This window comes from Telopea speciosissima, chromosome 1 (assembly GCF_018873765.1).
Source record: "Telopea speciosissima isolate NSW1024214 ecotype Mountain lineage chromosome 1, Tspe_v1, whole genome shotgun sequence".
NCBI classification, from domain to species: Eukaryota; Viridiplantae; Streptophyta; class Magnoliopsida; order Proteales; family Proteaceae; genus Telopea; species Telopea speciosissima.
This window is the reverse complement of record NC_057916.1, coordinates 17543006-17559189: the sequence shown is the minus strand read 5'-3', so window position 1 is coordinate 17559189 and position 16184 is coordinate 17543006.

Genomic DNA, 16184 nt, shown 5'->3' with positions numbered 1-16184 from the left:
CAGCCTCTCTCGGTGGGTATGGGTCACATGACTCATCTATGCCATGTGACCGACCTTCTTTCTCTAATAATCTCTCATCTTGCACGAAGCCCAAGCAGAAGGGGAAAAATTAAAAACCACCAAACACCAATCAAACCTAGCTAGAAGAAGTGAAGAACAGAAAACAACCAATCTCTCCAATCTCGGTTTCTTCGTATTCACTTCAAGCTTCAACCAGCACTGAAAAGCCCTCTTAAAGATTAATCTCTGATTTTGTTTCGGTTGATTTCTGCTTCTAATCATTGAGAAAATGGTGTTCAGAAGAACATCGAAGAGTAGTAGACGCTTCTATTTGAGGATGAAGCTCTTAGACCGTCATATGGAAACTTCTGTTACAGATATATCAGATGGGTTCTTTGCTTTTCTTTAAGCCTCTATTTCTTCAGCTCTTACCTCATCAGTAGTTCCACCACACCCACATCACTGCATAAAGCCACCGTCTCTACTTTGCGAACCAGCAGCAGCGTTTCCCGAGCACTCTTCGAAACCAACAAGACGGATCTGCAATAACCCAAAAGCAAAAAACCAGTCTTGTCTCGAGGTTGAATCCTCTGACAAAGCTTTCTTCGGGTCGATTTCTTCTTTGTCCCAGTTTACGTTTCCTGCAACTTCAGTTCTGAGAATGGATTTTCGGCGATTGGTCAAGCGCGGCCTCTGTTAGCGTCAGCGGTGCGCCTTATCTCTTCTGAACTACCGTTCTAGAATCGAAGAGCTATGGAAACGCGGTGGTGGTGGTGATGGTAATCGGCAAAGGGAGAGAGCCGGAAAGGCACGAGAGGGAATTGAGAGAATGAGCAAGAGAAGGAGAGAATAATTAAGGGGCAAGAGAAGGAGAGAATAATTAAGGGGAGGAAGAATCGTGTGAGATATTTAATTACCTTAATTTTTATGAGAGAAAATCTGAGAAAATTGGAGAGATTTTCTCTCCATAATTGTTAATCGATTTATTTTTGATAAATCTAATATTGTGGAGAGATTTATTTTAAATAATAATAAATATTATTAATATTAATTAATATTAAGGATATTTAAGATTATGAAATTATAAGAAAAAATGATATAAAGATTAAGAATTGAAGAGTGGAATTTTAGATAAGAATGAAGGGTAGAATAGATAATTGAAAGATTTGCTACAACGTGCATTTATATAATAGTAATATGATATCATATATATACATATATATATACTAGTAAACATGCACGTGCAAATGCACGTGTGACCATATGTGACTGCAGAGAAAATATATTGGAGAGCAGAGGAAAAAGGGAGTTGAGAAATTAATTTGTAAATATGGTAAGAGGTTTTAATGTATGAAATAGCAACTCAAACGTGGTCATTCTAAAATGGACAAGATCTCATAATTCTTAAATAGGCTTCCTATAACAAATCATATTTTCTTCTGCCACAAGTTTGGTATAATTTTACCCTATCGACACACAAAGAGAGAGAGAGAGAGAGAGAGAGAGAGAGAGAGAGATGGAACTATTGACTATTGGTAATATAAATCAAATACTCTAGCTTTTTAGATGTCTATCACACATGTAGTGTTTGAGTTGATTGCTTTCCAGCCTTCCCCACATGCACTTCTAGCTTGCCCATTCTGATTTCTACTCATTCACTCTTCCCCCTCTCTACAATTACAGTGTCTCCCACCCGCCATGGTAATTTTAGTTCAGTTTCTTTTGGTCTTAGGAACATTTTAGTCGAGTCATGCAACCATCTTTAGCATGGTTCTCAACACCATCAGATTAGGATTTCTATCATGGATATATTAGTATATGTTAGATAGGAATATTTCTTCTTCTTTTTTATCTTTTTGGCAGGATTGGGGGATAGGGTATTACTTCTCTTTGTCTCATGTAGCCGAACCATTTCTTTCCAACTCATAAACAATTCTAAAATCTCTTTTTGAGGAAAAGCAAGAATGGTTTGAGAGGTAAAGGATGATAAGCATTTTACTGTCATCCGAACTCCATTTCTTTCCACCTTTAAAGCATTTTTGAATGAGATCCTGCACATTCAACTAGCTTCATTTTATGGCCCTGCATTCATATTGTTTCTCAAATGGGTCCAGCCATGTTTTTGGGCTTTCGTGTCTTGGATTTCCATCAGTTTTGCTATTTATTTTGGTTATGTTGTTTTCCATAAGTAGCCAAATTGCAAAGTTCTTGACTACAGTAATGCTCAGCCCTTTTCAGCAAATATGGTACATTCCTATTGGGTTATGAGCCTGGTAATGTCAAAATGAAACGTCTGGTATTGGGTTTAACCCAGTGGGTGAAAAAACTGGAAAAATTCTTAATTAAATGACTCAGATGTGAGTGCAGCTACAGGCCAGACATCCTCACCTGAAATTAAGCATTCTCCTTTAAGATCCACACAGCTTATGAGTTTTTGAGTTCTTTGTGTAAAGATTCAAGAATATTGTTGTCAACTCTCTCTCCATAGTCCATAACCCTAACTCAAATCCTAAAGTTTAATGTGGTCACACAGATGATCATTACAACCTTGATTTTGGTGGAGGCATTGAGTAACAGACAATCATGATCTAGGAGAGAGGAGTATATGAGCAAATAGCAAAATGGATAGAGAACAAAGGAATTAGTAGAAATGTAGTGGCAGGGCACGTACTCTCCTTCTCCAACACGAGTTCCTCACCTCCTTTTCTCTCTCTCTCCAGGCTTTGCTGCTCCAGTACAGCTCCTAAGTAGTTTCATATTATTTTCGTCTCTGGTTTTTTTTGTCTTTATTACAGTATTCTTAGTTATAATTTGTGAGTTCATTAAAGGTTCTGGTTCTTTTGGAAAAGGCTGATGCTTCCGCAATGTCCAGGACATCTCTTCGTTCTCACTCTGATTGTCTTCTATTAATTGTCTTCGTTCTTGTCTTCTATGAAGAGTCTAGCTCTATTATTTGGATTTTCTTCCAGCTGATGACCTGGAGGATTGCAGCTACATCGAGGGTTGTTCTTGAAAATCAGTTCAGAAGTAACAATAATCAAATACAGAGTAGCTGCTCCACAGATATATTTTCAAACAACTCAGAGACATACTATCATCCTCCTTTGGCTAAGCCCCATGTGTTCTACGGACGATGCAATCAGGTGGTTTATCAACCTGATAGATGGCATAAGACCCTGCTGCCTGCAGAAACACAGCCAAGGACTGAAGTCTTGGGCGGTTACATTTTCGTTTGCAACAATGAGATTGTGCAGGACGATCTCCGCCGCCAACTCTTTGGCGATTCCCTTCTCATTCTCTTTTCTGTCTCTGCTACAATTAGCCTTCAGCATGATTAAAAAAGTATCTTATACTGATAAGTAAACCCAAGATATGCACCAAGTTTGGCTTTGGCAATTCATAGTTTGCCAGAACCTATCAGTTTGTAATTAGTTCAATAACCAGCCCTTTCGACCCAAAAATCTCCTTTAAAACCATGATTCCAAATCATAGTTTACTTGGTTTCATCCAACAGTTAGATTGTGAGTACTCAAATCTCAAGTTCCATTGAACAACTTCTACACCAAAGCCAGATCCTGGAGTCCTGGCTTCTTTTGTTCCAAGCAATCACAAAATGTGATAGAATTTGGGATCGGAGTGATGTATTACTTCTGTAGCAAATTCAGGACTTGGGACTTGGTACAAACTTAAAACAATATAAACAGCGTCTTGGAATCACAGTTTTGTTTAAGAACTTTGAAAAGAAAATAGATGCCACAAAATTCACACTAATCACATCATAGGGAAAGGTTTCCCTCTCCCCCCCCCCCCCCCTCCCAAGATAGACCAGAGTTACTGAATTTCACCTTTCTGTTTTACAGGACTTCCCCACAAATATAAGGACTCTGTTAGGGCAATAACCCCAGGCTTACCCCTATTTCTTTATAACTATACAACCCACCAAATGCATGGAGTGTATCAGGTAAGCTCACTCTTGGGTGTTGATGACCATTTGTCTTTGAATATCTACCAGAAGAAGAATTACTTGGTAATAAACACACACACACCTTGATCGGCCAAATTTAGTATCTAAATGCATTGTTGGCTTATTGCTCCTATGATTTCACTGTAAAGGTGACTTCTGGTTCCTTCTCAAGCACTCACCTCATATTCCTATTTGTTCAAGGGGAATATTTTCATGGTCTAGAATTTGACTTCTTCTGGAATGTAAATTTGACGCAGATATGGAGTATGAAGCAAGACAACTATGTACATGATATGAGGGAGCATGTCAAGGTTCTCACGAGCTTTTCCCTTTTTGTTTTTATGATTTTGTTTGTATTCAAATAACAATCATAAACATAGGTTCTAATTTTTGTTGTCACTTCTAAAAACAGATTCATTAGGTACCCTTTCTCTAATAAAATTGCTTATTCAAAAAAAAAAAAACCAATAGAGGTACCCTTTCTCTCCCTTTTGCATTGGAGTGTATTTTTTAAGCTATTTCTTGTTCCTCATTTTTCCCCTACAAATATTTTGATAATAGGGAATAAATTTTTACCAGTATCAATTTGAATATTTGTTTGGAAATGGTTCTCTCTGCTATCACAACAACAGATTCGTGAGGTACCCTCTCTCACTTTTGAATTCAAACTATTCTCTTGTTTTTTTTTTCCCCTGTTTGAAAATGGATCTGATGTTTTGTTTTTCTTTGTGTTGGTTGTTTTTGTGTGTTTCATTGATTTTGTACACCAACCCCCCCCCCCCTCTCTCTCTCAGCTTACAGGATGTGAGCGAGAGAGCCTGTCAATCGCATAGAGAAATTAGGTCAGACCTAAATTGGATTTATTTCAATAGATGTAAATACAAAGATTACTGGTAATTTGGGGACATTAAAAAAAAAAAGAGAAAAAAGATACTGAAAAAGATGGGCTATTTAAATAAGAAAGAAAGGCAAAATAGTCAAGTGAAAATATATATATGCCCTTTGGAATAGTTCAATGTGCAAAGCATTCTCAGATGGGAATGGATAAATTGATACAACTTCTGTAACTATATTAACTTACATTCTCAGAACGGGGGCGTTTATTCAGTTGTGTTGTATCCAATAATTGAAGCTTTGGAGAAAAGTCAATTCTATTTGAAAGAGTAGAGTTTAAGGTCCTTGTCTGTGTCATTGTGTCCATGTATTTAGCCTTCTTTGAGGGAGAAAAGTTAATTTGTGTTTGTGCCTCATGTATTGGACTATTGCACAAAGTTACCACTGGGAACTGATGTAGTTTGGAATGGCAGTGCCCATTTGGAGTTTAAGGCTTTAGGCCTTCTTTCTTTTGCTTAGATATTCCATATGTTAGCAACAACTTTCCTGTCACAATTATTAGACTGCATATTTCAGTTGGTTGCGATTATTTTTCAATATTTCAATAAATATTTTTATTGATATGTTCTTGGAGCTTTGTTTGTTATATAGCCTTTACTAGAAGTATGAGCTTTGGCGTTTCTTACTATTGTTTTGTGTGAGGCTGGAATAAAATCCTTATAAACTACACACTAGCTTCTTTTTGCTTCAAGTCCTTATGGCCAGAGTAAAGCATTAACTTCCACAAGCAAGGATAAATTGGGTTGCCAACTTTTCAGTCCATGGAGTATAACACTTAACTTTATACATTGTTCAGATGTCTTGGTAATAAACCTTAGTTTCAATGGATACCTTGTCAAATGCATTATCCCTCTCCTGACAGATCAACCTATTGCACCAATTTTTTTATTTTATTTTTATTAAGATGAAGGATAAGAATCCGACAAGTTTTCTTTTAAAGTGGCTGATGTGGCATTACTTTGGGGCCTTTATGGAAGAGCCTAAAACCTAATCACGATGCAAGAAAACAATAAACAGAATGAAGAAGCAATTACATAGATGAATATTGATTTAAGCTGAATGTCTTTTCTCATTACTGTACACCACTTTGGTTTTTTTGTTCTTGTAGGCCTTCCCCTTTCCAGTTGAAGTCTTTTAAGTTGTACCAAATTTCTCCTCACTTGGCCAACATATATGTGTACAAATATGCATGCATGGACACAAGATGACGGATTTCTAAGTATCTTCTCTTTTATGCTTCAATCTTTTCTTCTGTAATATGAAACCCTCACCATTGCAACTTGCAAGAAGACTGATATTTTCCATTGCCCTAGGATCATGGCCTGGTAGAATATTCCTCTATGTTAGTTATTTACTTGAGTCATATTGCGTACTAAATTTCTATTAACAACATCTAAAAGAAAGTACTATTTTTTTAGGTACAGAAAGAATACTTTGGGTGTCCATCTTCTAATTGCAGGTTCAAATTCTTTGTTTCCAATTTATTTTTTATAGTTTTGCTTTTATTTCAATTTAGGCTTGAATTTTGTATGTGGACTTCAGAAGATATATGTTAAAATTCTTAAACTCTATTGATTAGGTGTAGCGGCATGGATAGCAGCAAAATAAGCAAGTAAGGGCTTTTTTGGCAAATTAATCTTGTTGGTTAATAACATTCTTTTTTTCTTGGTTGTACAAGTATTAAATATGGGTCTGTAGCTCAATTGGCAAAGTACATGGGGTGTGAGAATTGACTTCATATTCCAAGAGGATGGTGGTTCGAATCCACCAAGTCCCTCATCTATATTTTCATTTTAACTTAAATGGTAGTGTCATGGAAAGTGGTATTTCATGATGTAGAGAATCCAGTACTTTACTGATTTGTGTCTATCTAACTTGTTTAATTTTGACTATAGTTTCTTTATTATTTTATAATTTTTTTTTTGGTAAAAGTTATTTTATAATTTTTACTGCATTTTTTTCTTTAGGATGTTGTCTTTGTTATATATTGTTTGTACTATGTTATCCCCCATAAACACTTAGAGCTTGACTCTCTCTCTCTCTCTCTCTCTCTCTCTCTCTCTCTCTCTCTCTCTCTCTTAGAAGTATATAAAACTCAATTCCTAATTTGGTGAAACATTATTGGACCTTATGTGGTCAAGTCTTGTGAAATTTTGATTGTTAAAATATCTAGAAACAATCAGAGAATTATGTTGTATTAGAACAATAAATACTCCAATCTATAAACCGTTCAAAAAGGAAATGGTGAAGGTTCTGATTTTACATTATTTCAAAATATTTATGAAAGACTTAAAATATAAATATTTCTCTTTCAATTCATAGGTTCCATTTTTTTTTAAATTTTAGTTTAGCTAATTTATCTTTTGCTAAAATATCTTGGCCCATTTTAAGAAAGTAGTCTTCAAAGGATACAAAATCTTGATAATCTTTTAAATGCTTTAGTCTCGCGTCAACTCAATCGCCATTTCTGTCTCTCAGGAGTGCAAAATCAATCGCTACAAACTACAAGGCTATCTACCACTACTCCTTCAGTGTGTATTTATTAGTATTTGTTTCTACTATAATTCTCTTATTTTTCTATATCATAATGTTTGATGATATACTTCAATATTTATTGAAAAAGAGTCAAATACTCATACTATTTTGCAAATTTGAGAAAGTCTTATTACTTTATACGTGCATTTGCACGTGCATATTTACTAGTATATATATATTCAAATTCTGGCAGAAAATGAGATTTGGGGGCATGAGACGACAACATTTAACTCCAATGAGAGTGGGCACAATGGCATCAACATGGATGAAATTTTTTTTATTTCCCGGGCCTGGGGTGGTAATTTCGTGCGTTCCTGTCAAGAGCCACGTGACCAGGCAGTGTTCTTTTTCCCTCGAAAAAGAACAGGTTGTCAGGCTGCATAGCTAGTACTGCCTCCCTATGTCTATTTCCCTCCTCCCCTCCTATGAAATGACATATTATGGGAGGAGAGAGATAGACATAGCCATACAGGGAGGCGCTAATATATCCTACAAAGCTTGGTAGTATTCTAGAGAGAGAGAGAATGAATTAACATGTCCTCATAATCACAAAATCTTGCAAATAGTGGAGCTGTGCAAGAACAGTGGGAAGAGGATATTAGCTCTAAGAAGAAAAGGGAAAACACAAGTTCTTAATTCTCGATCTTCTCACCTTATAAATCCCCACAACAAAACAAGAAACTAAATAGATAATCGGAAAAAAAAAAAAAAAGTTAAAAGAACCCTGAAAGGCAACATGCCCCTACTCCCAGCACAAAGGGATGCGAAAAATTCGCCCTACTCCATGAAAGGCGGAAACCCACCCCTATTAATGCTTCCACGTATGCTACTTCCTTTCAAGTAACCTTCTCCCCAAAAAAAAAAGGAGGGTAATAAGAAAGGAGAAGTGTTTCCTGTGGGGGAGTGGGGCTAATGGGAGCACATGTGCATGAAAGCATCAATCGGGGAAGCTTTTCCAACTATCACGGGGGTTGGATCGGTCATTTCTCTCCCTCTATGTCTAGAGATAGACGCGACCCCCCCCCCCCCCCGAGTTCCTTTTCCCAATAAGAAAAAAGTGAAATAAAAACTCTCATCCATGTTGATTCTCCAACATACACTTTCATTGGCCTCGCACTGATACAAGGGCCACGAGACCAAGCTAAGGATTCCAACTTTTTCAATGAATTCAATTGTAGCTGAGGAACTCAGAGATCTTGGAGAAGTTTTAGGATGTGGGTCTTGGTGAGAGGAGATTTCGGGGTTGGAATTCGATCAACACCTTTCGTGGTGCACCAGGCCTGGATTAGTCGCCGGAGAGTATGGTTTGGGGTTATATAGGAATCTGCAGGAAGAGGCTGCTTCGTGACCGGACACACGGTGTTCTTGCTGGACGACAATCACTATTCGATGCTATCCCGATCGTATGTGATGCCGGAGATGGCTGTTACAGGATCTTTCATGATCTGAAGGGATATAGGGCAGATGAAGTACTGAGGAATTTCAATCTCGTCCATGAAAAATCAAAGATGGAACTGAATAGGGAAGAAGGGTGAGGGGAGTGTTGTATTTGAATTCTTGAGTTCAAGTAAGAGAAGGCGGCTAATTTATGGAGTGCTTTGAAGAGAAGAAAGAGAACTTCCAAATGGGAAGGAAGGGAAAAGCATTTGCCGCCGTGAAGCGTTGGTCTTAATTTCGACGGTCTTACATTCTGCAATTCTGTTCGGTGGTCAAATGGCGAAACCACAGAAAAACGTCGTTAGCCACGAATGTGTACATGAGAAATACGTAAATATTGCTTTATTTTTTGAGTAAACCCAACATGCTGCAAGCCGGCAAGGGTGGGTTGGTGGTAGTAACAGCTGTTTGATTTATTTGTATTTGGGCCCCACGGATGATCAAGCGGGTCACAGGTATATTACAATTATTGATTTAGAACTGGTGGTGGATATGTTACTTAGAGCTTAGACGATTTCTTTTCCTTGCCTTATTAGTAGATCGGACGGTCAAAATTTATCCCAACATTAATGGAATTGAGGTATCAACCTCGAGGCAAGAAAAGAAATTATAAAATAAACTGGTTGATTTTCTCAATGGTGGAGCGTGGCCCTTCCAATAATTAAGGCTGCCAATTCGGTACTGAAATCATTTAGCAAATCGGTACCGCACCAAATTATCAGTACCATATCAAATACAATTTGGTACGTATGGGAAAATGGTATCCTATTCCATATGGAATGGTATGGTATCGGTATGGAGATTGATACCGATGGTACATATCGATATCCTATCGAATACCAATACCACATTGTATTATCATAATATATACTTATATACATACTAATTTATATATAATAAATATTATATATAAGGATATATGTATTAAATATATATAATAATTTAAATATATAAGAATATAACATACTAAATATAATAGATTTTATACTATAATATTAATTGTTATATATAATATAATAAATCGTATAATACCATATATGGTGTCACGTTCATGCCAAATAAAACTATTTAACGAATGGATATCGTATAATATAGTATCGGTTTGGGAAAATTATATCGTACTCGATACGGTAAGGTATCGTTACGGGGTATTTGGCTTTCGATACCATATCGAATATTGGATACCGTACCGATTGACACCACTACCTTGCATACGTGTGGGGGCCAATGAGAGCACCCCCCCCATGTTTGGGCATGAGTGATACACGGATCGAGCTCCTCTGTGGCTTGGGGTTGTATGGCCATCATGTTGCGCGCAACTCCCAAGTCTCCACCTCAGCACAGATGTCCATCCAGTGGTTGGGGATCAAGCTCCTTTCAAATTTGAATTATGAGTGAAATTTTTTACGAGCTCGATGCGCAACCATTGGATGGACATCTATGCTGAGGTGATGACCCAAGAGATGGTTGTACAACCCCAAGCTGTAGAAGAGCCAAATCCACGATACACACACTCACAAAGAACTTTTCTTCTTAATTTTCTTGTCTCCTAGATGTAGATAATTAAAAATAAAAAATAAAAAAACACCAACACATAATAGCTTGTTAGGCATGGGGAGACATTGATTCAAGAATGATAAAAACAAAAAATTCCATAAAGAGTAGAGAATTTCCCAGACATATAATGCGAATAACTGAGGTAGCTTGGAAGAAGAAGAAAAAGGCTATAATATATATATATTATGGCCAAGGTTGGGCCATGGTATAAGTTCCATCTCTAGTGTTGCTAATGTATAAGCCATCTTGTCTGACCTTGTAAAAAAATTCGATAGGTGGATTAATATTTCTCATCTTCTTGGCATTATAGACTTGGTAACTGCCTTGCTTGTTGTTCCCCCAATAAAAGTTGCACCAGAAGAGCGTTGTTTTCCATATGTTTTGTCTAAAATCCCAGGTGAACGCTTGGCCATTCTCAAGTTTTTGAAGCCCAAGATCGTTATCTTTCGATTTGCATTGAAAGCTTAGACCATTTGTTGGACCGGGACCCAAGTCGTTGATGATATACACATGGCGTTTTTTAGAATTAGAGATGTTGAACGACTCTGCAAACAAGGGCATTCCGATGATGACAAGTTGCTGGAGGATGAGAAGCACTATTATGCTGTTCTTCGACTTCCCCATCCTCATGATCCTAATTAATTTGTAAATTAATGCTAGTCGATCAGGTGATCCAATCCAAGCAGGAGGTATTTAAGACTGCGTACAGTTACCCCCCCTTGTCCGAAACCCTGCAGTAGTGGAAGCCTCGTGCACTGAGACGCTCTCTCTTTCTCTGGTGATCGATCACTGACCAAGAGCGCTTCTTAAATAACGACATACATATGGCCATTTCCCTAAGAGATCTCGAGAGGTATAAGGATAACCAACCAGGTTACAACAACCTCAATGGTATCCCAGCATAGTAGGATTAGAATATTCTTTATTTTTATGGTAAAGAAACATCTATTTACAAAATGAAAACAAGAAAAGCTCATAGTTGTTGAATTACAAGAATATTCTTTATTTTTATGGTAAAGAAACATCTATTTACAAAATGAAAACAAGAAAAGGTCATAGTTGTTGAATTACAAGATTTCATCGATGATCTTGGAGTGGCCAAAAAGAGGCCACACCGAAGTCGTCCTGCTTGGAATAGACATGGCCTTCCTTTGTATAAAATTAGTATTTTTTGTTTTTGTTAATTCAAATGTATAGTAGTGAGCTTTTATCTCCTAATCTCTAGGAGCAGGTAGAATTACCATGGCATTCTAAAGGTGGAAGAGTTCCGAGAACAACTCATTTTTCTTGTTCATGGGGGTGGGATTTCCACCTTTTAATCACTACCATTAGTTTGCAGAGATTTCAAAACTTTACCACCATGTGACATCTAAGTAAAAAAGATGTGAGTCAAAATTTGAACCTGATTTTAGGTTAATAAAGTTCAAAACCTGGTTAGGCTATGATCCATTCTCAATTCAAAATCAAATTCAAATGGATTGAAAATGAGAATCCAATGTGGAATCCAATTATCTTTGTTTTAGGGAAAAAGTTTGCCTAGATTGCAGACATGTGGAAGGGTGACGTGGAGGTCCGACTATTGGATATTTATGGACGATTTAAATTCATCATATACAAAAAAATTTAATTCAAATTCAATCACATACCTTTTGATTTATTGGCAGATTCCCCTTCTATTTTCATATGTTAATTCTTTTTGGTAAGGTCCATTTTACCATTAGATTTTCAAAGATTTTATTTTGCCACTTCGCAAACTCTGTCTAATTTAAAACTTGATCACATTTGAGGTTGAAACTTTAGATCTATCTATCAACAAAATTTCAGATTTTAAAATTGGAACTTTAGCATCAACAAAATTTCAGCCCGGCCAAAATCTGATCTACCATGTGATATTTGTGCAGTCCATGGATCCATAATAGATATGTTGGCCGGGGAAACAACTCCCTTCAATTATTAATTCTTCAACACATGACATATTAGATGGCCCTCCATGCCGAAGATGTGAGAGGATGACTTAAATTAAAATCATAATTCAAATCAATATTTTTTTTTTATAGACTAGGGTTGGACTAAATCGTTATCCCCTCCAATTCCTCCAATTCCTCACATGGGGTGGAAATGACCACCCTACTCCCTCTGCGAAAACACTGCCCAAGGTGGGGTCCACTCCCCCCTATTAGAGGAATTGGAGGTGCCCGTGAATTGGAGGTTATAATTATTGGATAGAACTTCTTGCTCAATCCCAATTGAATTTTCAAGGATTAATGCTTTCTTTGCAAAAGTGTTAAAAGTTCTTAAATTACAGGTAATGTCTAAATTAAGGAGTAATTTACTAAGACAAAAAAATAATACTCTACCCTTAGTCGCTTACACATGATTCGACACCCACGGAAAGTGCTCCATGGAGTGGACCCTTCCTTGTTGGTGACCTAACATGTTCCAATGGGTTTGGGCTTGTTTTGATGTAACCAGGAATTTAAAGATAACTCCACATGGATCCAGACCTTGTCCCTAGGCCCTTTTATTTTTGGCCTCAATTAGATACCTTAGCCAGTAAAGTACTTTGAAGAATAATAAAATCCAAACAAAGGTTTTATTGAAAAAAAAAAATTTTAATTTAAAAGTAATAGAACATCAAATTGAACTTTCTCTTCCTCCTCCTCCACATGGCCCTAAGCCCATTTATTTTTGGGCTCATTTAGATACCTTAGCTGGGGGTGTTAGAATGTTACAGTAAATTACTTTGAAGAATAATAAAATCCAAACAAAGGTTTTATTGAAAAAAATATAGATTAAAGTAATAGAACATCAAATTGAACTACTTTCTCCCCTCCATGGTTGCTGAGATTAGCTTCACTGATGACCCAAAAAATCATTAAAGTCTTCAAATATAGGGTAGCTGTAGTTCATCAAATTGAATAAGAAATCATCATTTACTTGTTGATCTCCAACTCCATTATTATTCCAATTTTGTAGATGACCAGATAATTGTTGCAGTGAAGAAAGTGGTTGTTGAACATTGTTGCTGCTAGACATTGCTTGAAACTGGTTTTCACTTTCAGTCCAACTTGAAGGAAATGGGGCCAATTCAGTAGTTGATGCCATTTTCAGAGGCTGTTTATGGATCATTTCCATTGTTCCCATTGGGCAGTAGTTGATGATGTAGTTTTGGTAAGCCATATATTCAGGTTCTCCTTGATCTGTGTTGGAAATTGGAGGAGGAGGAGGTGGTGGTGTTGATGTATTATAGTTTAGTATAAGTTCATCTTCATCTACTGCTGATGAACTGACACTTTGTTCTTGATCAGAATCTTATTTAATCTTACCTGCTTTGTAATTTAAACGATACTTCTGCATAATGGATTTCATATATAGAAAGGAGAAAATTGTTAGTGATACAGATTAATTTCCATAATATATATTTTGATCAAAAAGAAACTAATCTCAAACATTATTTTACCTGCAAATGACTGGCAATATGCTTTTTTTCTAGTTCTGATGGTTTATTCTTCATCATCTCAATTATTATTTTTGGAGTAGCATCTGCATCAAAAAGAAAAATTTTTTAAAAAAAATCAATAATAAAATAGTGGGTTAGCAAATTAAGATGATTGAGATGTTTATTAGAGATTGATGTTGGAGATGGATGATTTAATTACCTAGAATGCCAATCTCACGAACAACTCTCTCAACATCTCATTGAGAACCTCATTAGTAGCAGAGAATAATATCCATGGTGACTTTGCGAGTATTGGCTGAGGTCAAAGGTAAATTGATTCCAAAAACATGGGCCATTGTGATGATTGATTGCAGCAGCTCAGCCTAGCTTCCTTTTGTGTGAAGAAGACCCAGGTGGTAAGTGATAAGTATTAGGAACTTGGGGAGGGGGTTGACTCTCTGCAGTAATGGAGAAAAACTCGTCATAACAGAGCTCGGAGAGTAGGCTAGCTCGACGAGGAGGGATTGCAGCCTTTGGGAGGAGGCCTTGCTCCACCGAAGGATCCATTTTGGCTAAGGCTTGGAGATTTTCCAATCTAGGCTTGAAGGGACAGTCTGGACCTTTATGTCCAAAGAGGATGCAATTGGGACAGATAAGGTTAGGGCGATTCTCATAGGCAAAGGGCACAGGGGTGGTCGCTGATGGACCCAAATTGACCATGACCATTTGAGTGAACCTGTGGGAAAGAGGTATTATCATCCTGGCTGCAGGGTTAAGGTTGGAGCTTAATTATTGTTCCAGTGGGACATTCAATGTCAAGGCATTTTCCAGCCTTAGAGAAGATGGAATTGAGAATGTCATTACTGTAAAACATCCAGTGAAGATCTTCAATTTGCATCCACGCCACAGCCATGGGGAATATTGCTTAGTCAGCTGGTACCTCCGGATTCCACTACTGCAGTACAACAAGATGGCCCAGGTAAATCCATGGTTGTGCGAACAGCGTGACATATGCATATCTCTCGCACATTTGAACTTGATGATAAAGCGATCAGGTGCATTGTCCACCAAATGAATCTCTTCTACTTTCAGTGCTCTGGATTGTCCAGCTCTGTTAAACATGGTTCGCAGCTCTAGCACTGAAACGTGAACGTTATCCATCACCCACCCAATGATCGTATATTGCAGATTGGTTCGAGCTTGCTGCAGTGCAGACTCAGAGACATCAACTTGAGGAACTTGCATGACTGGGAGATCGAGTTTTGAGGTGAACTCCGTTGCTAAGGATTCGGATTCAACAAAAGCTTGAGAGCCGGGGACCTCAGGGAACGAGAAAGAAGAGAGGGCAGAGTTGCATGGCTGGGACTTGATGGAAGATATTGTAAGGGTATTTATGTAATATCCCTTCATATGTTCAAATATAATCCTACTTGTATTAATACTCAGGCTATGAGGGGCAATCTAGTAATTAACCCATTTGACCTAAACCCTAGTTTTCCTATAAATACTAGCTAGAGGCAGCAGTCTGGGTATTCCAAACTAGATAGTCAGGGTGTAATGCTTTAAGCAACTTTGTGCTTAAACCCTAAACCTTAACAGATATTACGTCACACGACTGTACCACAGGAGCACTCACACCAGAGGAGGATGCTGCAGGGGGTGAGGAAGGTTGTGCAAGCTTGCCATTTGAACCAAACCATAATATAGACTAAGCGCGGAGGAGATACCAAGGCGTAAAAGCCCATGTTGAAAATAGCAGATAGGAGCCATGATGAGAAAAAAGTAGGGAGGGGGAGAATGATTGCATGCAAGGGATCATCCGAGGGGAAGTTGAAGCTTCTAAGTTAGCAATTAGCAAAGAACAAGTAAGTGAACCATAAGCAATCGAAAACTTGATTGGGGGAGGGGAAAGGTGGTGAGGAGATATAGGACCTTACAGTGTAGTGGAGAGCTTGTTTGAGGATTATCGACAAAGGATTACAGCCCTTGCGATAAAAGAGGAAAACCAACTGAGAAGTAAGATTGCACTTGCACGACATCTTGCGACTACTTGGAGATACAATATGTGAGGAGGAGTAAGATCCTCCTATCCTAAGTTGCCGAATGAGTGGAGAGCTTGTCGTTTGCATTAAATGCTCTCAAAATAGAGAGAAAGGCAACGTTGCACTGCTGTTGAAGTCCTCAAGGATCAGATACATCTTGTGGAAGAGGTGATGCTTACGAAGTGAAATGATTAAGAAGAATGGTGGCAACCTCTCCAAGGAAGAAGACTCCGCTACTGCAAAGATCGGATAAGTTGCAGCAAGAAGATGGAAGGAAGAGATAGTGGGACGGTGAGCAGAGATACAAGGTGCTTAG